This window comes from Lonchura striata, chromosome 5 (genome assembly GCF_050655825.1).
Source record: "Lonchura striata isolate lonStrDom1 chromosome 5, ASM5065582v1, whole genome shotgun sequence".
NCBI classification, from domain to species: Eukaryota; Metazoa; Chordata; class Aves; order Passeriformes; family Estrildidae; genus Lonchura; species Lonchura striata.
Genome location: NC_140707.1, coordinates 32,110,082 through 32,137,273, shown reverse-complemented (window position 1 = coordinate 32,137,273; position 27,192 = coordinate 32,110,082). Strand labels below are relative to the sequence as shown.

The following is a 27,192-nucleotide window of genomic DNA, read 5'->3' as shown; positions in this document are numbered from 1 at the left end:
CTTTACTGACTTATAGGGTTTTTTTCTCTGAATATTTATATCTATATTTTGATCTATATGGATCTCGGTAGAGGTTAAATCTCTAGCTCCCTTCACTGAAACTGCCCTACCTGTATCTTCTTTCTCTTCTCCAAAGCAAAAGCTATAACAATAAGGTCAGTAGTAGATAGTCTTAAGTTTTGTTGATATGATAAACTCATATTTATTCCTAGAAAGATTAATAGTTGGGAACATTTTGTATGAAAATGATGATTCAGAGACCAGAATGGAAGTGTACCAGCAATCAATCCTTTCTAATAATTTTTCATCCCTCAGTGTATCTGTCATGTAAGTGTTCATTTAATACTTGTGAAATTAATATTTCTTTAATAGAAACTTGTTAATGGTTATTAAGTGCTTAGGAGACTAATTCTCATAATCATAAATTAATTAAATAAGTAGAAACCAGAAATCCATTGAAAACCAATTAGTTTTAGGTCTGTGAGTGCTATTTACATTACAGAAAACAAAGTTTATGCTTCTAAATAATTTAGGCAATTGAATATTTTTATATTATTTCATTGCTAAAAAGCAGACACAAATTTTTCTGGTATCACTTAGTGAATATGTGATAAATATTTATGGGTCATTTTATTTAAACACTTTATATGAATTAAACAACCATTCTACTCTGTAAATTTTAGGTCCAACAGGCATAAACAATTGAGGAAATTCTGTGTTTTAGTTGAAGATACTTCATCTTAAGAAGGCTCTGATTATATTGAGACCTCCAAGCCTCAAAAGCCTTACACATGTTTCCTAAAAAGGGCATGATTAATGGTGAGTTCTGAGTTCTGTTTACGAGTATATTACAAAGGGAATATAATAAAGAAGAATAAACTGCTAAAGAAGATGCTGGAATTACCTGCACATAAATTCCTTCCAGTTTTAATACTGATCTGATTAATAGTGAGTTTGCAGGAAGCTTGCATGTTACTCTTGTGACTCTTATTCTTGGATTTCTTAGTGGTAAAGTTCCAGATCACACCAAGATGAAACTGCACGAATGAACATCTGCTGCCCTCATAAACTTTGATTAGACATCCTCCCTGATGCCTCTGAGTGCAAGCCTGAGTATGGCCTTGGAGATGTATTGTATGGGCAGATGGCCAAATTAAAATTATTTACTTATTTAGCACAGATACAGTATTAAATCTACATAAATCAGTCCAAAAAGTACATACTACAGATGCGGGGGAAGAGAACTGTGGCTTGATGTATAAAAATATTATATTGAGTTATCTTATTTAAAAAAAATCCTTAAGTGGGAAAATCTAAGAGTGGCAAACTTTAATACTAGTGTCCTAAAATAGGTAGTCTTATCTGCTATTTTTTGTTTAAATGGAGGACGTATTATGTCGGCAACTCTATATGCATCACAATATATAGTGAATATATATATGTACATATACACAGAGTCTGTGTGTGAATTGCAATGTATGGGCTACATGCAATGAGGGAGGAATTACAAAAAAACCAACTGTGTATGTTTGTGTTTCGTACTTAAGCACTTTTGCTTTTAGAAGTAAATCTGTTTTCCTCAGTCATAAATATTACAAGTATTATTACAAAATTTTAAGTCTTAACCAGAGTATTAGGATAACATAGAGTCCATTATGAAAAATGGAAATTAAAATACCTTATAAGTAATATTTTAACCAATTCTTGATGCAAAAATGATATGGATGGAGATTAAATGCACAGAATTTCTTTAACAAGTTGCACATTATCTTCATCCAGTAATAGGAATTACTATAACTTTAACCAAAATAATATTTTCAGAAAAGCTTCTTCACAAGTAATGTGAAGGGGTTCTTTTTCCTAAGAACAAAAGATGAAATTTTGATCTTATTTTATGTCTTAGGTTTTAGAATTTGAGATATATATAACAGATGGGCAGGGAGGATTGCCATTGATTTTTAAATTTAAATCCGTTTAATGTGAAATAGGATAAATATCAATGCATCTAATGTAGTTTTCCTATTTTTGCTGTGTAAAGATATTGTATTATCTAGAATGTTAGAGTTGCAATATATTTAACAAAAAATATTATTGGCAGTATATATATAGCTTTGTGTATCTTCCTCCCAAGCTTCTAGTCTAGTGAGAAGAAAGTTGAGGGCAGGATGGCCCTCAATGAGAGATTGCTGAAGGATCCTATTGGATCTGTATTGGGTATGACAGCATCTCAAATGAATAAATTCAGTTAGTCCAGGAATATGAACCTATTTGAAACTAATCCAGTTATGATCTGCAAATGTCACTGATTTCATTGTCCAGCTTGCTATTAACAAAAGTGTGCTTGGAACAAGACAAAGCATAGCATACAGATATTCCAGGACTTAGTCCATGCTTCTCTAGCTAATTAATCAAATACTGTTTTTGGAAAGCAAATAAATCAGCTCCTCAGAGAAATGTCTTATTTTCTGTTTCACAAAGTACTTGCCCTGACTAAAACTCCCCATGAAACTGTTTAACTTGACAACAGTCACTCTGCTTAGAGAGAAAGTCTGTAATTCTTATGCAAAAAATCCTCCCACTCCAGAGTGGTTTATTGTGTCATTTCAGAAATCTGTCTTTAGTCTATGTATTTTAATGTCAATAGAATATGCTTCTGTTTTTTATCCCTAAATGTTTTGGCAAACATGAAAGTGATCAGTTGACCATATGATAGTCTCAGTCGAGTTGCCTGTCAGACTTCTCAAGTTGCTGACTCCATCTGGTATGAAGTCAGGAAAACTGACTGAAAAGAAGTTCTGGTATTATTTTTTGACTCCATAACCTTTTCAGTGAGTTCAAGCAGCGAATTCAAACCAGCCATAAGAAAGGCCAGGTAATTACTTTGTGATAAGAAGAGCAGCACTGAAGGATTTGCCTGGGGCTCAGAACACTGATTGTCGGATAAAACTCAGCAAAGTCCATGGCCCCAGAGGACTGCTGGGGCTGGACTGCTGTAGGCTAATATGCTTAGAGGAAAGGTCAGGCAGTTGTGGAAGCCTGAACAGCAGACTGTCTCTCAGCTCTGTGGCTGGCAGTGTTCAGGAGCTGAGTGGGGAGCACAAAGGGATTGATTTAAATGAGGGAACTGATTCCTCTTTTCTTTAGGCCCACATTCCCCAGACATGTGAGCTGGTGTTTGTACTGTCACTGCAAACCACTAGAGCTCTAATGTGAGCCTCCTGCATAATTGGAGTGGGACATTAATATTGGATATCTCAGGCCCTGGGTCTAAAAGTTTGCTCCCATCCTTATTTCATGCAGTTACATTATAAGAAGTGTTTGGAGAAGGAAGACATTTTTTTTTTTCTCTCCTACATGTTGGGTTATTTCTAGGAAAATAGTATTCTTGGTTACATCCTATTACATATTGGCCTCCCACCTGATATGAGTGGCTAATAGTTTCTATTGGCAACCACTGAAAAATCAGAGAAGCTTTTTAGCTTTGATTTATGAGAGAAGCCAGAATAATACTCAGGAAGAACATAGTAGAGGTTTCATTTTCAGTAATTCTCATCTCTGCCTCATTTTATCTGAGTGCAGTTAGGAACACAGCCAGGTGACTTCAGCATAGCCACAGCCTTCAATAGTTGCATGCACAAGCAGTGATTACACATGAAAGGATGGAGGACTGCTGGGATTCCTCTTAAATTTGTAAATACAGTATCTTTCATTTACTTGAACATCCTGCTTTTAAGATTGTGTAAGAACGATAGACTAATTAGTAACACTGCCAAAAGTAGGTTGTCATTTAAAACATGTCTCTACCAATAAACTTTGCTATTTACCAGTATTTGGTTTTGTTTGGTTTTGTTTTGTTTTGTTTTGCCTTTTTTTTTTATATATATAATTCACTTTTTTTTTTTAATTCACTTAAAACTAATGCAAGATGTAAACATTTTTCACCTGGGAACAAATTCGTCTTCTAAATAAAATTAGTCTATTGACTAGAATGCTCTCAGAGTCTGAAATTATATTTATCTTCTTAATCCTCTCAATCGTACATTTAAATATGAATTGTGCAGCTAGCCATTACAGAAAAATAGTTGGAGGATGTTTGTCTGATTTTCAGGGTAATTATGCAAGATTCTCAGCATGCTATTTGAAAATGGCAGTTGGTCAGGGCTTTCTATTCTAACCTTATTTAATTCTGCTCCAATCATAAAAGCATTCTTCTTGAAACAAAAAAATGAAAAGAAAAAGGGGTCTATGAACCACTATTTTCCCTTTCAACAATCTCAGCATTTTCAACCATTTCTGCATCTTGCATTATTGTTCTTCTCTATGTCCTCTTTCTTTATCTGAATCATAGGAGATATTTTAAAACCTACTGGAGTAGAAAACTACAAACTAAAGAAAACTTCCTTCTCTACTGAAATAACTGAGTCAGAAGGAATCCCTTTCTCTGGCTTCCTTCCTGAAGTGTCTAAATAGAAGACACTTCTCAAAACAACTTGGAAATCATGAAGTTGAGATCTCCACCTATTTTGATGTAAATCACTACACAGTCACCAGCAGGTAGTAATTTAACTTCCAACCTGACTGGTGGTTATGAATGTACCCAGAAAAACACCTTCAAGTGAGTTAACTAAATAAATGTTGATATTTCACATCTATTGTTCAGTCCCACTCTGGTTTTACTTCTTGATTAAGTTTTGAGGGGTGAAAGGTTTCTGGTAATTTTTTGTTATTTCTTTGCCTTTAATTAAAGACTTAATTGTACCTTCTGTTGCCAGCTAAACTACTAACTTCAGTGTGAAAAATATGAAGACTCTTTAGTTCCTATGAAGTTTTTGAGTGGAAATAAAGGTAGAATATGCATAAATCTTGTAAAGCTTCTACATATATATCAGGATTGCAGTTTTATTACTATCATCTCAACCTGGATCTCTGACAAATAGCTACTTACTGGACCTACTGGAAAGATATTTGTGTTCAATTTAGGAAAGAAATAGAAGTAATTATTTTTGTACAAATATAATATGGGCTAGTGACAATAATATTCAGCAAAAGATAATTTGTATTTCATTGGAATCTTATTATTTGTGTGTTAAATGCATACATGCATACATACATATACATTTATTTTCTCAGTATAAGATTGGAGCTTCACATAAATTTCAAACCTTTAGTCTCATTGCTTTGCCCTGGCTCAGAAAACTTGCAATTCACTTGTTTGGGGAATCTGTAGATGACCTAAAATGCTTTTTCCTCTGGGTAAATAATATGAGGGCAAGCAGATTGGCACTGGTATGCTCCAATGATTGGAGGTCTTTACTGTGTCAAAAAAATCCATTGATTTTGTGTGCTTCAGTATGGCCATGGATTTGCTTATATATCAGTAAGTGAAGTGACAAGATGAGTCTTTGAAATTGAAATTGCATGTTAGATAGGTTGTAGTTGCATGTTCATGGGAGATGTTACTGCCATAGTAGAACATAGGACTGCTCCCTTCTCTTGTGAGGTACCATAATGTATATAGTTGAAAACAAAACAAAACAAAACAGAGAAAACCCACCAAAAACACATTTAGGAGGAAAAGGGTTTTGCATAAATATGAACATGGCCAGAAAAGCTCTCTCAAAACAACAGAACCATAACCAAAATAACTGAGGGCATAGTTTCACTTCTGTTGTCACCTCCAGGTTAGTGTATGCAGGTCATTAGCAGCTTTTTCTGATGTCTCTGTGCAGGTACTTGCAGGCTCTGGTGCTCATGCATACAGAGCAGAGGTTTTAAAAAGCACTCTGGTGCCTTGAAATGACTTCTCGGAATGAGTGTCTGTGACAGTGCTAAATGTTTCCTAGCAGGGGAGTGCCATAGGCACTTTTAATAGAATTTAGAAGCTGATAGAGGCAAACTGTATGCTGAAATCCTGCTGTCTATCTGCAGCACAAGTCTAGCAGACAGGAACAGCAAAACCTTCTGACATTCAGTAAACCCTGTAAGAGGTCTCCAGAGGGATTGCTTCTAGGAGTTGAACCATAACCTTTTTCTCTATGAGCATCATAAGTCTGTGTCTCACTGCAAAAATGCTGGCCAGTGCTTTAACTTGATGTTGCCTATGACATTGGCATCTTTTCCTTGAGAGGTAAGAGAAACATGCTAATCTATTTCATATAGACAGTAGACTGCAGTCTTCTGGCTGGGATAGATGGAGTGTTTCCTCCCACTGGCTTAATAGTAGAGGGTTTTCTATAGTGTTGTCACTACAGCAGTATAATATACCCTCATCTATGAAACCATAATTGCTGGCCTGTCAGTCCCTAATGTAACTTGCTCAGGAAAAAAGTATATGTGATGTTGTGATTCTGAGGGGAAAAGTGAATGCTGTCCTATTTGATGCAGGTAACTTCTAAGAAAATAATAGAATAGCATATAGATCTTTGTCTGTAAGTAGCTTTCAGCTCCCTGAAATTTTGTTAAAGATATTGGGAGTATTCCAGGAATAATTTTTTTCTGGATATGTTTTTAATTAAATTCTGTACTGCTGAACTGAGAATAAGCAACAGTATTTATCAAATGCTATGGGTGAGGTTTTTCAAATACAAACTTTTCAGATTTTGAAAATATGGCTGGCCTTGTTTTGCTGAAATTTTCTGGTCCTGAAAATAAAGAAGGATGTATTTTTCCAGGCTGTGGTGTTGGGTACAAAATTAAGTATTTTGGTGAAGGAAATCACGACATTATTCATTTCACTTATCCAGAGCAAAGATGCATCCAGAAAGTTACTTTGCAATAAAAGCCAAAATAGTTTTATACCATCTGCAAAGTTAATGTAGCAGTGTCTGACAAGTAATTTCTCTGTTCATGTTATACAGCCACTGACCCTGGAAATCTGGGCAGATCCGTCCATCTGAAGCATTACTATTCATTAGAATAGAATATTAATTATAATTCATAAAATATAATATTTTACATTAAATGTTATAATTGAAAATAAATAATTATTGACACTGGTAACAATTTGGGCCATCCTTATGGTACTGCTTGAATCAAGGCAGTCTATGAGACTAGATTATTCAACTTCCTATATACTTAGAATACTTTTCAGTAAAATTGGAAAGCTTTGTTATTGGCCCATCTAGAGAATTCTTAGGATATAGGAACAAGAAATAACAACTCTTCCTATATACAGAAATCTACTTTCTTGTCTATTCTGGTGTAATTTGGAATAACTGAAAGTGGAACAGTTGGATATCAACTCATATAGTCTAAATGTCCATGTACCAGTTGGTATTTACTTCTGCTTTAAGCCACACTCTACTCAGCTAAAAGTTTTTACCTATACATTCTGCTGTTTTGGTTGTAAAGATTGGGAACATTTGCGGTCTCTTCTGTTCACTTCATAGTCGGTAACTTTATCAGTTCTACGTATGCCAAATACTGTTCTGCAGCATCTGGCTGTTAAGCTGTTTAGTCTCCCTGAGAGAATCCTGGTTTAAACCCATGACTAAGAATCATGTAAAGATATGTCCAAGACAGATGCCTTTGACCTTGTCTAACATTTGAGATGTGCATAATAAAGTCAGTCTACTTCTTAGAACTCTCCAAGTCATTTAGGCTCTCCTGGCCCAAGGAGAGTTTGAAGACATCACTTATCTCTGTGTTGTATCTTGAGATTTTCAAGACATAAGATTTATGGCATAATTTTTTTTCCCCACATTTGATTCTTGCTGCTTCAAGGCTTGTAGTTGTGAAAACCAAAACTATGCATGTGTCTTGAAACAGCAATGTTAAAAGTTAACAGCAGTACTAAAAACCTGGTATATAAAAAAAACAAAACAGGCAATATCCATTCTTACTGTTACCTTTCTAATGATAGTTCCCAGAAAAAACATCCAAAACATTAAAGAAGGAACCTTGTTTCTAAACTGAAATATTTCCTTTTGCCATTTAGAAATTTTTTTTTCTTAACTGTGTCACAAAGGGGCTTCTACCTCTTGGAAAACAGCATAACTGTTTGGGAATGACAGGAAAATTTATCAATTCTATGCTTAAAACAACTATGGAACTTAATTGGTGGGTAAATGAATGCTTCTTTACATATGTAAAATGTGGGTTTGCTTAAAACCTATTTGAAATATGCATGGATTTAGATTAAATTACACAAAGCTGTATGATTCCAGTATATTCTTTTGCTTATATACTAAAGATTTGAGTCCGGTGGTACTTCTGTACCCACCTAATATAGTTAAGGTACACATAATTACATTTCTTGAAGATGTAAAAAAGGACAAATGCTAAAAAATGTGAACATTACCAGTATTTTATTGGAATGAAACGATATACTCTATCTTATTTTTCTTATAAAGAATGTTGGAGTGAAAAAAAAAAAGTTGGGGTAACCTAATGCAGGTTTTTGGTGGAATATGACTGTCCAAAATGGCAACCTGACTGTACAATGAAGCTTAATATCTTTTCTTGTAGAAGATAATACAATTTAAAAAACATATTTTTGTTAGCAAGCACTTCTATTAGTGGGATATGGATCAAGCAGGCACTCCAAAGATAACCTGTTTATTACTGCAAAAATATCCTCTCATTGCAACGTTACAAAATATCCATGACTTTGAAAATTATTTGATTGTTGTATCATTCAATTTCATGGTAGAGGAATGTACACAATGCAAAAGAAGTTTCTATGGTACAAAAAATTTTAAATAGAATCTTCACCTGGGAACTGGTCACATCAGTATGTATTATATAAGAGTTGAACAATAATCAACAGTTGTTATTTTTGTGTGAACATTATTCTTCCATTTATTTAAACAGAGAACATACATTTTTTCCTATATCAGTTTATCATGTTAGGCATTCAGTTGTTTGTCTTCATCCTGTCATTGCTGCTTAACGTGTCCATTCCACATTACCATTCTATCTTAAAAAGAGCAAAGAGTAAAGGTGAAGGGAAAGAATGAAAAAGGAACTTTGACTGTTTTATATGACAGCTTTTTTGGTGGGCTATTTGAGGTTTTTTGGTTTTTAAAATTGTGTGTTCTGCCAATAGATTTAGAGAAAAAAGCCTTTTCCATACCCTTGTTAAATAACAGGGAGATGTATATTTTTTTGTTGCAGTCACCAGCATTTGAAAGGAAATTACCTCAAAATAATTGTAATATTCGTTGTTTTTTATCCTGTTTATTGGATATGCTGTAAGCATTTTTAGTCCACTGAATGCCAGCTAAAGTCAAAGCAGTTTGTCTTTTTTCTCATTTTATGTATATCTGTGACTTTTTTCTTAGTTGTTTTATTCTTTATCATCAGCCATAGTAATGTTGCAGATTTGTGCTGGGGGTTTCAGTACAAGTCTTACGAGGCTCATGCTAATGCTGTCTAGACTGTTTCTATTTAAATTGTGAGAATGTGACCTACTTTCATCTCTGTCACTGCATCTGTGGATTCTCCTATTCATGTCATATTAATTCGTCCAGGTTTAATGATTGTCCTGCCTCATTAGCTGGGCTTACAGGACACATATGGGAGACCTCAGCCAGGCCAAAACTCATTTCTCAGTCATGCCAAGAATGCATCACTATGTTTATCGTGTCCTTTGTGACACGGTGATCCCAAATAAATATGCCTAGTAGTTATTATTAATGGTTGCTGAGATAGATTTCACAAAGTTTAACAAAATCTTGTTCACTCTTATGCATGCAGATGCAGCAACAAGAATTGAGTTTTAATGCTGACTCATTTTTTGAATACTGAATAGAAAAAATACCTTTAGCTTTTCATCTGTAACTTGATGCTACATGCCATTACAGCTTGTGCCAGAATTTGATGCCTTTTTTTTTTGCCTCTGTAAATGTAGAAACTTCTTGAATCTCTTCTACTGCTATTTGCTGTTTTTCCTGCTATCCATCAGCTCATTAGTAAAATAGAAAGCATGTCAACATAACTCTGTAAATAAACTTTACTGGACATATGATGTTTCGGGTAGCTGTTCATGAAAGTAACTGGATCTGTCAATTCAGTATTTAGATCCTCTGGAATATTTCAGCAATTTCTTAGTGAAATTGCCTCAGACTTTTCTTAAAACAATGGAGTTTCAATCTATTATTTTCATAATTGTCATAATGTTTCAACTTTCATAATGTTTTAAATATTAAGCTCTCCATGGTATGGAACATAATATTTCTTAATTAAAGAAGAAAATAAAAATGTCTCAAGTTATCCTGTTAATAGATTAAATTAAGATAATAAAATTTCATTAACAAGTTACTTGATTTTTCTGCCCCCCAAACTTATCACTGCTTATTTTGTCTAATTAGGGATGGTTTTCAAGGGGCTAAAGAGTGAAATTATTGCATGTTAAGGCGCTAAATGTAGCTTTCTAACTTAGTTGTTGAAATGTTGCAGGCTGTGGGGAGTTAACAGTTCCATAATGAGATTTAGTGAGTGTTTATTCATTTATTCTTCTTGTCATACACAGTGAAGATGAAACACAATACTGATAAACAGCAATGTATGTGCAAGATCAGAAAAGTGTCCTGTGAGTTAGGTGATTAGGACCTGACTGATGCAGAGCTTCAGAGAGATGATTCTGAAAGACCTGAACATCCCTTGCCTAATGAGATGTTCTAAGTGTGGTCAGTAAGTACCAGACTATAATTAGTTGATGTACATATCACTGGGATATAGGAATTATTCTACCTATAGCTTGCTACTAACTCATCTATAGGAGATCTCCTTTACCTTATCAGATTAATTACTCACTGTGCAAAGCTTCACACAGGAGCCATAGACTATTTCAAATTCTCAGGTAAATGTTAAGAGGTTTCTAAGTGGTTGCTAGGCCTTCTGGTAGGTTTCTACACCATTGTATTTTGTGCTGTATATATCCCTATGAATTAGCATCTTTGACAGTAGGAGTAGTGTGTGGTTCCTGAAATACAAACTGTGTTCAGCATACAGCTGTCTTCAGTACATGGCAGACAGTTGTCTTCATTACTATGGTCAAATTAAAGAAAAAAGCAGATCATCCTAAAACTAGAGAACTAGAAAATTCTCATGCAAATTTTTTTAGAACTTCAGAATCTAAGTGCCTTTCACTGTGATAATTAATTATCCTCCTAAGAATCGTGGGGGGTTGTTCAGTTTGGGCTTTTTTTTTTGTTGTTTTGGCTTTTATATTTGGAGTTTTTTGTTTGGCTTTTTTTTGGAGAAGGTGGATGGGTTTGTTGGTGTTTGGGGATTTTTTGATGTGGAAATGCAGCTAATGTGAATATTTTCCCTATAAATCCTTCTCAATATGAAACAGAGCTGCTATGAACATAAGTGTCTCTTTGTGTTTGGACTAGATCTTCCAAAAGTGAGTGTATATTTGCAATTAAGTGTGACTCACACAGTATGAAAACTCTGCAGTGAATTAGTTTAATTGTATATAAAATGCAAGAAAATGTAAAAATTATAATTAGGTTTCTAATAGCAGAAGAAAAGCTTTCCTTTATAGTTAAAAAGCCTCTGTCATGTTAACATCCCTGCATTAACTGAAGAAACAGGAATCCTTAAAGAATTTATTTACAGTTGAAAGTCCATCAACAGGAGATGGGACTGAACGTAAACAAGGCTAAATGATTCATTCAAGGAGTTCAGGAAATCTGGGATTTAGTAGGACACTGAGGGGTTTTCAAGTGCAAGCCTTGGATGCAATACTGTGGGGTACTTTTGAATACCAGAGTTCTCAAGATCCTGTTTGATCTTTCATTTATGAGTTGCCATTTATAGAGTTTTAACTACTGGTTGGAAATATTCCAAAAGTCATTGAGATGAACTCAATTATTTTGCAATTAATTTATTGATTAAAATTGTAGGTACCGAAAATTTCTGTTTAAAACTTGTGGATTTGAGAATTGCATAGAACACAAGATATTTAAAATTCTTTTCCTCTGTGCCTTTTTTTTTTTGGGAAGTACTCTTTGCTTCCTTCTTCTGTTAAGCACTCAGCAAGTGAACACATAAGAATCTTTTTGTAACTTCCCACAAAAGCCTTGAATGGTTAAGTTTACAAGAACACTTGTTTTCATTTTTAAAAGAAATCGACAAAAGAGAAAACAGATTAGACCTCAGTCCTGTATAAGTAGAGATGTGGACTCTCTCACCAAAAATATCAGTGTCAGAGTGACACATTTTTCTATATATGCCTATTCAGATGGTATGGCCTACATATTACACACAGACTTTTGAGTTGTTTTATGATCAGTGATGATGTGATGAGCTGAGTAACAGAATTTTTATTTTTCACTTTCTCTCCAGAGGCTCATTAAAATTCACTTACACAGAGTATGTGGTCTTCATACTATTTAAGATTTTAATAGTCATGTATTGTAAGTGCTGAAAAAGCACTGTAGGATGATACTCAGCACTAATGCTCTTATTAAGCCCAGCAATATACTTAAAGATATTTTCAGAGGGTAGTTTTTCTCTCCTAATAAAACCCACACAGACATTTTCATGGGAATGACAGAGACAGCGCTGCATGCAATGGTTGTTTGTACCTTGTCATGCATCAACTTTGTCTCATTTCAAATGTAGAAGGAACAGTTGAAAATCATCTCTGAGTCACATACTGTGACATTTTTCCATCTTAATTTTTTGCTGTAATATTTATTCTTTTTTTTTTCTCTGTGTCCTAAATTGGTGATCTAAATTACAAATATCTAGAAATATGGGTATCTGAAATGGATTGTTGAGACGATGTGAATTTAAACAAGTGTGATTAAAGTGGTATGTGGTCTTTCATCCTTCTAAGACACAGTACTGTGTTTAATACAGAAGTTTCAGATGGGAAAAATGAATGGAAACAAGACAAAGAAAAACTGGATGAAAAATCATAATGTTAAGTACAGACAAAACCATCTGAAAAGCAAAATAATAGCTGTGTCACTAGAGTGATTTGGGTGTCACTTAACACTGAATCTCACAAAGCAATGAAGAATATGATATAGAAAATAACCCATAAGTACTTTATGATATGGACAAAACGCTTATAAACTGATTAACATCTTCACAAGTGGTTTTTAAATGTTTACATGGCAATACTGACAAAACAATTTTATATGAAGAAGTTATTTCCTAAGGGCAGATTGTATATCTTTTAATAATTAGTATTTTGAAGTAATTTAACGAGTTTGCATTTTAACCTTTGAGTTTGTGTAAAACTTCCTCATTTTGAAAGACAAAAATTATGAATGCATGTATGTGTATGATCTTCCAGCTAATCCTTTTAAATTCAAAATCAAAAAGAAAAAGTATAATAATGTCAAAATAAATTAAAATTTTCTCTCATTTTTTCTATTAAAACCAATTCTGAAAAAATAATTTCAGAACAAAAGGCACATGTGTTTTTCCTTTGGATTTCTGAGGATTTTAATGGAATTTGAAATTCAGCTTCAAAAAGGAGCTATTATATATCTTGGCAATGAGAAGAAAGAAAGTATAGAAAAACTGGAATTTCAGAAATAACTGAAATGAGTGACATTGAAAGGAAGAGAGGAATGAGGTATGGAAGGGGGGGAACAATAAAAGTTTTCAGCACATGTAAAGTTGTTGCAAACAAGAGCGATCCATGCTGAATGTGGGCAGGATATGTTGGTTTCTGTAGGATATGGTTTTATACTCTACCAGATTTTTCCATATTGTTGTTGCTGTTATTCTAAAATAGACACTGAAATATTGGACCATAAGGTAGTAGAATATCTATTACTAAATTCTTCCTGAGACACGTAGAGTGCTTATCAAAGAGGATGACAGGCTACCTTTTGAGAGAAGGTAGAATACTAAAACTATTGCCTGCTGGAAGGAACTGATTTTCTAAATGTAAAATAGGATAGATGGCTTCTAGATTCAAGGTAAAGTTTATTTTAACATTCAAACCTCATAAAATTACTTTATTTATAAATTATATTGTTTCTTTTGTATTGGTATTCAAAGTAAAAACCTGTTCTTTGTTTTGAAATGGCAAACAGATTGGTTGGTACTACTGCTCTCACTTGAAAATATTCATAATATATTTCTACTATTTACAGCCTCTCTTCAGCCCTTCAGAATACAAAACAGTAGTGATTTTCCCAGAGATTGCAGAAATGAGTTGTTTTCCTCAAACAGAATATATAATAAAATAAATTAATTAAACTGGTGGCTTAAAATTTTGACAGTGACTTTCGAGAGGCAAACATACTGTTTATGGATATGTGGGAGTCGGTCCATGAGAAGTAACTGCAAGAATACCACAAAATCACACTGAGCTAAATATTCTGAAATTTTTGTTAAGGGAAATTAATCGATTTTTCTCCCTGCTACTTACTTCATACAGACAATTTAAGCATGGCAAGTCCAACAAGTAGATGTGTGAAAATCAAAGGTTTTACTCCAATTCTAGTGGCAAAGTGGTTATTTGTGGCAAATTCAAGTGACATTAAAATTTCTTCATTTTGTCTTGTAATTTTCTAGTAGCTTGAGAATTATTCAAGGTTTAATTGATTTGCATGAATGAGGATTTAAAATAAGCCTGAAAAATGCAGGCATAAAATATGTGGGTTTTAATTTAAGGTCATACAAATACAAATGTTTGGAAAAGTCTGTGTGCAACCACTTTTTCCTGTGAAGTGACATAGCAACAGATTTAAGTATCATTAGAGTGGTTATTGAAGGCAAGGAGAAAATCAGGGGTTGACTCATGTATTGCTGAATTTATCTGGAATGGGCAACATACAAGTTCGTTTATTTCTCTTTGGTGATTTGAACATTTTGGAACTAGAATCACAATCAAGGTTACTGTGCAGTTTGAAGAAATCGTGGTTACATATTCTCAAAGCTAGTAATTTTTCCCCCCCACTCCTCCAGTTTTCTTCTGTTGCTGTAAATTAAGCTACATTTTTCTTTAACTCATACAGGTGCCAAGAATGATTTATAATAATAAGTGTGCAAGTAAGTCTTATTTTTTTTCTATCAGCTGTGTTCTGGGGGAGATACAGGACTGTCTTTTATAGTTATAATTTTGATTTTTGAGGAATAAGCAATAGAAATCCCTCTTGCTTTTCTTTAAAACTTCATATTAATTTTTTTATTATTACTAACAGATATTTTAAGAGTTGTTGACATCATATGCATCATAACTCTTTAAATAACCTATTTTGTATAATTCATAAGCAATCCAGTAGACATAGGTCAAAACATTTCTCTGCAGTCTCCCAGGTAGTCTTTCACAAGTCTGCTCTCATGTCTTATATACATGAAGAGAGGTATCCATAGCCAAAAGTGCATTCTGCTGTATCACTCTCACCTTTATCAAAATCTGTACAGGGTAAATTCGTTGATGAAACTGCGTTACATAAATCTCCTTTACAATACACAGTTGTTGTCAACCAGTAATGAGATAATAAGAAAACAATTTCATCTCCTTTTGCTCTAGTTTTTTAATCAGTTGGTTTTGTTTCAGAGGCCTTAATGCTTTGATAGTGCTGGCAAGCAGCAGAGGAGGACTGGCAGTGAGACATCTCCATTGCTTCTCTGAACTTTGGCATAAGAATGACAGTTGTCAGGAATAAACTTGATTTATATGCTGATCCCTAGTTGATTTTTCATGTATTCTGATAATTTAGTTTTCTCTATGCTCATATGATACCTGTTAAATTTTATCAGTATCTCCAATTTATTTTCTCTAGGTTAATATTTACATCTATATTTACACACAAAATTATTTTTACTCTGCTTGGATGGGGCAGACATAATAAGTGTATGTATACACACATATGTATGTATTATAAACAAGAATAGCTGACAGTCATTTTATATAGGTGGACAAGTAATATAGTATCATAGAATATTCTGAGTTGGAAGGGACCCACAGGGGTCATTGAAGTCCAACCTTTGGCCCTGCAATTCAGCTTTTCTTATGAAGGTAATTCTGACAAAGTCATTGTGCATACTTGCTTGAGCAGGTCCAATAGGCTGGTAATCATTAGAAATATCTGAGAATAAATCCTTGGTACACATTTGGTCTCTCATTTCAATGGACATGCACCATGTTTGACCACAAACTATCTTATGTATTCACAGTCTTTTCAAGTATCATTTAAAAGCAGGATCTTTTTATAATCTCAGTAAACCTCTTTCTTAGTATATTCATATCCTAAAATCACCTATTACTAAATCTTGTATTTTACATAATTTTATTTCTATTAAATATTTTACTTTAAGCTTACATATCAGTGTATTAGAAAAACTTTTATATACTTTTTATCAAGATTTTAAAAACTTGCTGCTTTTATCTTTCATGAAATGTCGTTTTAGTCTGACTTCTAATAATTCAGAAATATATGCCATATCCAATAATAGTATGCATTTATGTAGGCTAAGGTAAGCCATTTTCATCTGGAATGATCCATTGTAATTTGAAATGGAAAATACAGCTGCTTCTGATACAACTGGGTGAAAGTTATACTGTACCAGTTATATTTTGTGTATTTGAAAGACTGGGATTTGAGATTAACATTTTTATGTTGGATAATTCCTTCTAACTTTATTTTCAATAGTGAATATGTCCAAGACACCAAAGTATCACAAGGAACAGCAGGATATCAATAAAACTCAGAGAATCAAACCAGATGTCCCACAATTCCCTGATAACAATTTTGTATAAAGATCATCACTTCTTTAGCTGATTAACTTGTTCAGGTACTGGAGATACAGGTGCTCTCTCTTCATTCTTAATTCCTTAATCCCACTGTTTGAGTTTTCAGGTTGCCTTTTCAATATTTTACATTTGAAAGTATAATATTTTGTTCCTTGTGAAACATTTCTAGTGCACAGATTAGCAGAGCGTGTGCTACTTATTCCCCTGAGATCATGCAGTAGGCTGCCAGTCAATAGACATTGGTTATCAGCATTTCAATGGTGAATTCAGCTCCCAGGACAGCACAGGCAACATTCCTCAGCAATTCCTCTCTCCCTGTAGTTTCCAGTTTTTATATTAATAATAGGGGAAAAGCCCTAGAAGTCTGGGATGGTTAAAAAGCAGGTAAAATATGCCAGAGAGATTGTGGGTTTTTATAGGTATTGTATGTCTCTGCTGGATGTGCCTTGATATATTTGCTCTAATCAAGTATATTTTAAGGAGGACACTGGACTGGATGACCCCTACCCTGCCGAAGTTATGACTTTGTAATTTAATTTGTCTCTTGTAAATATTAATGGGGAAAAAAAAAAAAAAACAAAACAAAAACAAACCAAAACAACAAAACAGACCAAAAGAGAATACCAACAAAACCCAAACCAAGAATGTTCTAGGAAGAGCACCACATTCTGCAACAGTATATTTTGTCTCATTTTATTTGTCTTTAACTTCCTTGGTTGTTCAATAAAAAGTGTAAAGATGAGGCAGTTTTTATAAAAAATTTGGCAGAAACTGTCAGATAACAATTCTGAACCTTATGAAAAATTAATTATACATGGTGCAGCACTTATTGAAAGAAATTGACTTTTTAATGAAGATATGAAACATAAATCCTTTCTAGTTTTCATTTTTATATTCATCCTGACCTTCCCATATCATTTCTGGCCTCAGCCATGTTATTCTAAATTGCTTGCTTACTGTTCTCAAATTGTTCAGTGAGTTAGGAAATGGTCACACAATAAGGAACATGTTTTCTACTGCTTAGACCATTAAACTCCTGATCAAGTTAGAAAGTTTTGTTCAGGTCCTTTGACATCATTGTCTTAGGAATAATGCTAAAAAGTGATGGTGTCATGATGGTGACATTATTGTCTTTTACCTATTAAAATTTTGAAAGAAATTTAACACAAATCCCAATTCTTACTCTTGATGTAAAAGTTCTGTGTGGTACTGTTGCAAAACACCTACTAGTGGTTTTGAGGCTGGGGTCTGTGAGATGATTCCTATACATTAATTGAAAAGACCTGCATTGATACAATTTAATGTGTGGGTGTTAATTTAAAGGTAATATATTTACAAAGTTTTATAGATAGATAAATACTATAATGTTTATAAAAATTAATATTCTTGATAGAGGAGCATGATAATTAGTTCCTCTTAGTAGTTTCCTAGGAAATACTCTGCACTTCAGTCATTACTGCTCAAATTCATTATCTAACAAGGAAAATTACTGTGTGATTTTTATCATATTATCAAATGTATTCTAAAATAAATATCATGAGTGAAGTATAGATTAGGTTTGGAAGTGCTGATACTAGCTGCCTGAAAGTCTCACAACAGGGTTGGTTGTCATATCACTACAGTAATGTTTTCTGATCTGGTAAGTCTGAGGATTCTCTGAATTTCTGCTAAAGTATGACTTTAAACTCAAGCAAAATCAAAATCCCTAAACAGAGACTGCTACTGTATGTGGGAAAAGAAAACAGAAAGAAGCAGAAAAATTGAGGAAGTTATGTCAATATTGCAATCATTTTAAAGATTGGCCTGGAAAATAAACTTGCAGATTGTGATTTCATTGTCTGCAAATACTCAAGGGAGCAATTTTTTGTCAGGAAAAAACCCATAGATTTTACTTTATAAAAGCTAATTCTCAAATACATAAAAATTGAGTTTGATTTTTTATATCTATAACTTGATCATTTGATATTCAAGAAATTCAAGCTGCCTTTGTCTACTTGAATAATTTGATTTTTGTATTTGTATTTGTGTATTTGAACCTGATGCTTATATCTGATTTCCTTATTTTGCTGACTTTTTGTTTTCATTTTTCCTGGGTGATTGTAGGCTTTTCTACTCATGCTTTCTCTAACCCTGCAGATTCTACCTTCTCTGATTAAACTTTTTTCCTCAGTGCAAAGCACTGTGCTGACATTTGTACCCATGCAACTGTTTGAGCATTTGACCTGTTCTTTATTCAGATCATTTTCTCCATGACTGATATAGCTCATTGGATATTTAGTGACTACTTTACATACAGAATTCTGACTCCACCTCAGGAAGCTCTTTTAGATGTGTCTCCATTTGTAATGGATGAATTCTGTTGGTTGTTAGTAACCAGCCGATGATCCCCTTGCTTGTGTTGCCAGATCCATTTCACTAAGAGCAGCAAACTTGTGCCTGGATTGTTACAGAGTGTATTTTTCCCAAATGACCTGTACTTCTGCAGCCCCTCTCAGTGCTGTTCAGCACTGATAACATGCTCTCTGCTGAGCATTATGACAGTCTGAGTGACATGCCATGCAATGAATAATAATGTGTCATAGCTGCAAGTAGTTAGAGCTTCCCTCACTTCTAGCACCTCACCTAATGTGCCTCTCCCACACACTTTTGTGACAAAGGGCTGAGATATATTTATATACTTGCTCTCATTTAACCAAAGCAGAAATTCTTGTCATTCTAGAGCTTAGCATATAAGGTCTTCATCAGCATGGTTGCCCTATAAATATCCCACTTAGATACCTTAGAGAATCAAATCCCGAGGATGGGCATGGATATAATACAGAACTAGCCCAAAGAAAACATCAATCAGTTTGCAAAAGTGGGAGTGTATAAAATGCAGGTATTTGAAGTTATTTGCAACAAGGAGCAGAGGAGGTATGTCAAATGTTTCCCCTGTCTTAGTATTAACATATTCTGGAAATAAATTCCCATCTATGAATAATTTGCCTAATGCATATTCTCTCTGCATAGAATTGCCCCAGTAATTATGACAAGCTGCAGCTTGTTTTGAGTTTTTAGGGTTTTTTTAACTGACCAGCAGGCTTAATGACTGACTCATATCTTGCCATGCACTGCCTCCCACCTAATACCATAGTGACAAGCTGCTCGTTTTCTTCTGCTCAAAAGAAATAAGGAATAGAAATTAAGCCTTTCCAAAAATGGGATAATCATCAATATTGGTATGATTAAACTGACCTGGATGATGCCGACTACCTGTAAGATATACTCCTTACCCCTTAAAGGTAACACATGGACCATAAACATTTAGCACCTATTAATTTCTGTTACATTAGCAAACAAAAAATAGTATTATTTTCTGGAAGGCTTCTAAAGATGAAGACATATGGGAGTTAGCCGATTAATGAATGTAGACAAAACCTGTAAATCACAGAATTTTCTAAATCCACATGTTTAAGTACCCTTTTAAATATCTCCTAGAGATTTTGTTTGTAGAATAAAGTCAGGTTTTGTGATGCTCTGATATTGCTCAGAAAATTTTAAATTGAAGAATTTCAGCAAGTGCAAGTTCTTCAGTGAACAATAAGAATTTCTGATTTTATTAATAGGAACAATGCCAATGCTGCTCTTCCTACAAACAGAAAATCCTGAACTATTGAGTTTAATCTGCATCGATCTCTCTAAAAGTATACACTTTCTAATATCTAAACTCTAGTTTCTTTTTAAATCTATATCTAATTTTTTTTAATTATTTGTCACACGTTTTTTGATTGTTCTGTTATATAAATATATATTCTTTAAATCTTTCTGACCATAAAACCTCCATGTCAATTACATTTAAAATTAAAGCATTCAAACATTACCACTTGTCATTATAAACTTGTATGTACATAGATTATGTATCTCAAAAAAAGGCAGAAACCAATTTTTTGATTCTTTTAGCTGCAGTAGTCATGCAGGAAAATAAACAGCAATTTCCATAAAATTCTGTGATTTTTAGTAGCTATATGAACTCTTGAAAAAATGCTAAGGGAAAATAATTCTGTAAAAAAGATCACTTTGGAACCACATTTTTATTACTTCTATTAATATCAATAAATAACAAGTGACAGATTTCTATTTTGTTTCTATTTATTTTCCTAATAAAACTGAGGGCAGGAGCATAAATTAAAAAACCAAACTGATTTGTCTTTAATTATAATATTTTTCGTGACAAGTTTTAATATGAAATTGAAACAACTTTGCAGCCTTAACTTTTTCAGAGGCTGCATTAAAATTTTTCTTTGAACCTAATATTTTCTTCTAAATTTCTCTTCCATAAAAGAAATGCTAGTAAAATGTACTGTATGTGCTTTAGTATTATAGATGGTTAATTCCTGCTTCCAATTCTATGCCTTCATGGATGGAGTTACTAAATGTGTTTTCCAAAAATGATGACTCATTGTAGTTGGCTCATCTTTGGAGAGCACATTTTAACTGGAGCTGGATTTAGCAAATATTGCTGTGCTGCTTTTGAAAATAAGGCCCACTTGAAACATTTCAAGTGAAAGATGTTTTCCCTTGACCTCCTGATTTTTACAAAATGTATTTTCCATTAAGTTTTGAAGAACTTTTGGAAATTTGTCTTCAGCCACTTATTCTAATTTTCTTAATATTAGCCCTTCTTATTGTACAAAGACTGCCACTACTGTGATTTTTCAAGCCAGTAGGGCTCCTTATCTCTTATAGATTCTTTTGTATTTTATACTTCCACCGACATACACAAAGAAGTGTAAAGCAAATACAATTTAAAGGAAATGCAGTCTCAATCTAAGCTATGAGAAAAGTGCAAGGAGAGAGAAATAGAAGATCTGAAAAACCAAAAAGCATTTAGTGTAACTCTGGATCAAATCCAGACTTCTGTGCATCACCTCTTATGGTTTGTTTGTTTTTTTTCCCCCCACATTCAAACAATTTATAATAATCATGATGTGCAGCTTCTTAAAACAATGTTTCATCCCTTACAGGTGTTTTATGCTGTTCATCACTAGAAGTAATCCTTTTAACAAGAAACTCTTTCCTAGACCTAGAAGATCAGATGTGATTCAGTAAGGTGAGTATTGATTAAATAATGTACCCATCCACCTGGGAATGAAGTTCAGAGAGTTTGTAGGAAAAATTAGCCTAAATTATCACTGAATAAAAAATAAATATTATTTATTAATACAATAAGAAAAATTGGAATAATAAAATAAAAATGCTTTTTAAGAAAATAAATACTCTTTAAATAATCATTATTCTTGCCATCACATTCACCAGTTGTGACTGACAGCATTTCTTCTAATTAGGATGTCTAACGTAGGGTAAATAAAGAATGAGAAAAGTTCTTAATCACAGATTTTTTAAGAACTTTTCCAAGGATCCTGCCCTGATGGGGACAAAGAAGTTTATTAATATTAAACCTGTTTCCCCTCATTGTCTTCAAAATATAGATTTACCTTTCCCACTTGTAACATTTCCAGGGCTTAAGTGCAAATCCAGTGAAAATTGGTCTTGGCTATTCTTCTACTTGTATTGCTTTATGAAGTGAAAGTTATGGAACAATCTGTTGTGGAATAATCTCTTATTCTTTTTAGAAATGACACTACAGTGAACTAGACAGACTATTGGTCTGTTCTGGAGTGGCAGTAACCCAGTAAATTCCAAAGGAGTTTCAAGAGGCTCATCATTGTCTTGCAGTGTTTCATCCATCTCTCTAAGATGATACTGAAAGATGGTTAGGTATTGCATATGCTCTTTAAATGATATAGAGTTTAGGGTTTATGTGGAGATAGAAGGGAGAGCTGAGCACCTGATGAGAAAATCCAGAGAAATTAAGGTTAAAGAGTAATTTTTTAAGTAATCATACCATAGTTCAGAACATTTGTGAGTATAAATACAGTTCTTCTTGCCTTTGTTCATTTCTAGGTCCTAAATTGTTCCCTTACTTCTCAACCATCTAGTTTAAGTCAACATCTGTCAATCTACATTTATATTACAACACGCTCAGGGATCTTAAATTATTTAATATCAGGCATTGACTGCTAGGGTACAGAAAAGAATGATAACTATTTAGAGGGATTGGGTTTTTTACCCTATTTGCTACCTTATATTTTCCAATCTGCCTTGCCTGGTGTAGTGCACATCATGTGGTGATTATGGGGACAGGACATGCTCTGACACTACTGGAAGACTTTCCCTAAATAAAAGTGAGTCGTTCCTGTTTAAAACATGCCTTATTTCCATTTTACAGGTAGGGGGGCAGGTGTGGAGAGAAGCAAAGAGTCCATCTTGAGATCATGCAAAGACTCTGGAAATACAGTTCCAGGGAGTCCTGGCTATAACACTTTTGATGTCCACATCACTAGCAGCAGTCCTACAAGCACCAACGGTAAGAAATCAGGCCCTTATATAATATGTATTATAGTATTTCAATCCATTTGAATTTAGACAAATCTGGAAAAAAATAGAAAAAGCTTATATTGTTTACTGGTGGCCAAAGATGAGCCATTAGTAATTTAGGGGGGAAAAAATAAAGAAAAGGGAGTCAAAAAGAAATCACTACGAAAGTACAGAGGTTTTGTTCATATTAACAAATGAGGATGAAGTGAAAACTTTTTTCTCATGGAAAGATGATTCCTCAATGTTGGACATAGAAGGCGCTGAAGATATTTAGCTGAAATAATTTATTTTATATATACCTGCAAAGAGATCTTGAAAATTAAAGTTATCCCCTTTGGAAATGTTATTTATGCTACAAAATTTTCTTATTTTATCTATTTTGTCAAATGGCCCTTTCTATTCAGCATTTATTCTCCTCCCCAATTTATTGAAAGTTGTAACGTTCTTTGCATGGCTAAAGCAAGCCATTATGCTTTTTGTGATGAAAATTTAGAGATATTGAATGTTACCTTTTCTATGTCTGACAAGTTAAATTGTAAATCTTTTCCCTGTATCAGAGTTTCACTTTAAATGTATGCAGACATAAGGACAAGGTAGGAAAATATGGTTGCTAGGTTGTCTCTCATTAAAGTTTTGAAGCATATGCAATTAGGATTTAATCCTCAATATGTGGAAATTGTATTTTCCAGTCATAATAACTCCACAGGAGAAGAAATTAGGATGTCTGATACATTCATCTCTGTGTCAAAGTATCATATTTTTACTATTTAATATTCACTGATGTTAAAAAGGCTGTCACATTACAAAGATATTATTCCAAACAGACGGATCATTCCTGCCCAAGTCTAGTTGTCTGTATTCTTAAATTTTACATTCTCAAAAATTCAATTTAAAAGAAACAGTCCTTTTTCACTCTACTAGCATTTTCCAATCTCAATTATTATATAATTGTGTGATATAGAAAACCAAATACATATTAAATGGGGTATGGATATAAAATGAAGAATTCTCTATTCTCATTTACACCTGCATTAATCTGGAGATGGTCCATTGAAATCAAAGGAGTTATTCCTCCCTATGGAATGAATTCACAACAGCTTAATGTCAATGGTGCTCAGTCCTAGAAAGGAGAGAATTCTTCTCAATCAGAATTCTAAGCCTGAAATTAGTGGCATAAAAAAAAAAATCACAAGATTTGGGTACTATTCTCATAACTGTTATAGAATGAAAACACTTGAAATTTATATGTCCTAGTCAAAATTGCAACACAGTTCCAAGAACTGAATTAGAAAATATTTACCTTTTTTCTGTTAGTAGTTTTTCTTTCTCATATTTTTCCCTCAAAATATAATTCATTTCAGAAAACAAAAGAAACCCTCCGCTAGTGCAGAGATGGATGCTAAGCACATAACTCTCCTAAGCCCACAGTGAATAAGAGAAACTAAGAGCACTTCAGAAAAAATATTTTTTACCAATTAAGTATGAGGTTTCTTATTTTCCTTTTATGTAAATACTTCTACAGACTGTTAAATTGCAGAATCATGGAATACTTGAGGGTGGAAGGGACCTTCTAAGGTCATGTAGTCCATCCCCACTGCTCAAGCAGATTCAGCTGGAGCAAATTGCCTGGTGCCATGTCCAGATGGCTTCTGAATATTACCAAGGGCAGAAGACTCCACAACCTCCCTGAGCAACCTGTGGCAGTGCTCTTACTGTCATAGTAAAAAACATTTAATGATATTCACAGGGAATCTCTGGTGTTTCAGCATGTGCCCACTGCCTCTGGTTCTGTCACTGAGCGCCACTGGCACCAGCCTCTTTGCACCCTCCCTCCATGTACATGTAGACATTAATAAGATTCCACTGCTACTCCTCCAGGCTAAACAGTCTCAGTTCTTCCAACCTTTGTCCATAGGAAAAATGTTCCCTTCTGTTGTCTTCATGCTGCCTTGTTGGACTCTCTCCAGTCTGTCCAAGTGTCTCTTGTACTGAGCAGTGCCTATCTGGACACAGCACTCCAGGTGTGACCTCTCTGGGGCTGTGCAGAGGGGAAGAATCACCTCCCTCCACCTGCTGGCAATGCTTTGCCTGCTGCAGCCCAGGATACCATTAGGCTTCTTGATCAGCTTGGGGAATTGTGTTTGTCTCTGTAGAACAGAAACTGTTACAGCAGGTGACTTAATTCCAGAAGGAGAAATTCTAGAAAGTCTCTCTAAACATCAGGCTGTTTTCACTCAGAGATGGTTAGCATGGAAGATGAAAACTTGTACAAATGTACAACAATTCTAATTTTGTCCTATTTACCCAACTGTACAAGGAATATGCAGTAAATATACAGAAGGTTTGAGAATGTGGTTCCCTTCAAATGTAAACAACAAACCCCACCATTCAGTTCCATCTTTATCAGAAACAGTTGTTATTATGATATTATGAAGAGATTAGTTTATTGAAGAGTCAGGTACACATCCCTGTGCCAAAATCATGTGCTGTGGTTTTATCCAGATTTTCCTGGAAGGAAGATATATTTTCTTTTATTTCTTTCAAGCTGCTATGACCCAATAGAAATTACCTTCAAACAAACAAACAAAAACAAACAAAAACCCAAACCCAACTCACTAGAACTGTAAACATCAGGAAAAAAAGCCCTATGAAAATTAATAAATGAAGCAGTATCAGTTAGCTTCTAATTTTTATGGTATGCACCTGATTTTAGTGCTTTTTGTATAAAAAAAATTAACAATAATCAGTGAAATCACATAAACAGGAAATTATGTACTGTGGGCTCCAATTATAATAGAAAATTTACATTCTTTCTGTTAGATTCTGTCTGATATATTTTACATAGTCTGAGGGTTTTAGGATCTCTACTGAATTAATTGATTAATGAGCTTGATCCTAGATCTGTGCAATCAAAAGTATGTTTTTCAGCAAGTTTTATTCCCCTTTGAAAGTAGTAAGCTATAAGAGAATTCAAGTACTCTCTCCATATGCAAACAGATTCTTGTCAGTAAAACTAAATAAAATAGAAAGAATATTATGTTCCACCGTTTTCTTTATGATTTCCTCATTTTTATTTAAAAGGAAGCTGGAACTGTCAACTGACTTAGGAAAATGTTGCAATTGCTTTTCACTTTGTCTAAGTAGAGCTGTCTGGGTTTACACTTTCTTCATCAAAATTTGGTTCTGTTTATTCAATTGCAATGTTTCTCTTCTCCTTTGTTTAGGGTCAGAATACTTTTCTCTTAGGCTTTAGCCATGTTTCCCTTCCATCAAATGTCTAAATATTGTGAATATCTGGTCTTTTCCACTAGTCTCTTCCAGTGTTAGTCATACACAGAGCAACAGTTCTGTAACTTGGCCTTGTCTGTTGGAAAGGAAAACAATCTATATGGCAATCTTTATAACAATCTGTTCTTCGTATTTATTATGTGAAGATTTGCCAGCACATACATTTGAGTTTTCTTATCTTTCCATACTCAGGACTGGGCAAGATTGAAGGCAAATACAAACATTACTGTTTCAAGGCAACCATATATAATGTGCTGTAGGAAAAACATAACAGTTCTCTCCAGAGTTAATAGCCTTTTAATATTTGATTAAGAAATGAGTTATTGTGATGGTACCAAAATATGTGTTTTAAATAGGTTTCACACACATGCAACATATATATGTCTAAAACAGATAATGCGATGATATTTTTTTTGTTTAGCATAAGGATATTTACTTTTTCATGTAGCGTGGAATGTTATCCTATATATATTGCAAACTAGATTGCTTTAAAATTATGTTCTAAGAAACTATCTTCTATGTTTATTAGGTGATAAAGCCTAATTGATGTATTAAAAATAACAAACTTTGAGATCATATCATAGCCTAGAGCATGTTGCAGTTTTGATATATTTTTTGTTTAGTCACACATATGCCAGCAAATATATTATCTTTGTATATAGAGAAATATGTACTCTAAGCAGTCAACTGTTAGAAATGTGTATTTTGATGTAATTTGAAAATATGAACATTTCTATCATAAGTATCACTTTGTATCAACAGAGATACTGTAGCTATAGCAGAGTTTGGGTCTTAGATTCTGACTGGATGCC

At 33.8% G+C, this 27,192-nt stretch overlaps 1 protein-coding gene across 18 annotated transcripts in view; it reads left to right on the top strand.

Moving 5' to 3' along the window:
* The window catches only part of LRRC4C (leucine rich repeat containing 4C), a 487,862-nt gene that overhangs the window by 368,410 nt on the left and 92,260 nt on the right, over nucleotides 1–27,192 (top strand). For 15 of the 18 annotated variants that reach the window (XM_085580210.1, XM_031505043.3, XM_085580220.1 and 12 more), the window contains 2 exons: nucleotides 21,679–21,764; nucleotides 22,944–23,081. The gene's annotated coding sequence lies outside the window, so the exon portion shown is untranslated. Of the gene's footprint in view, nucleotides 1–683; nucleotides 820–21,678; nucleotides 21,765–22,943; nucleotides 23,082–27,192 lie in introns of all 18 variants that reach the window. The other 3 variants (XM_031505045.3, XM_031505042.3, XM_085580214.1) reach the window with 1 other exon arrangement.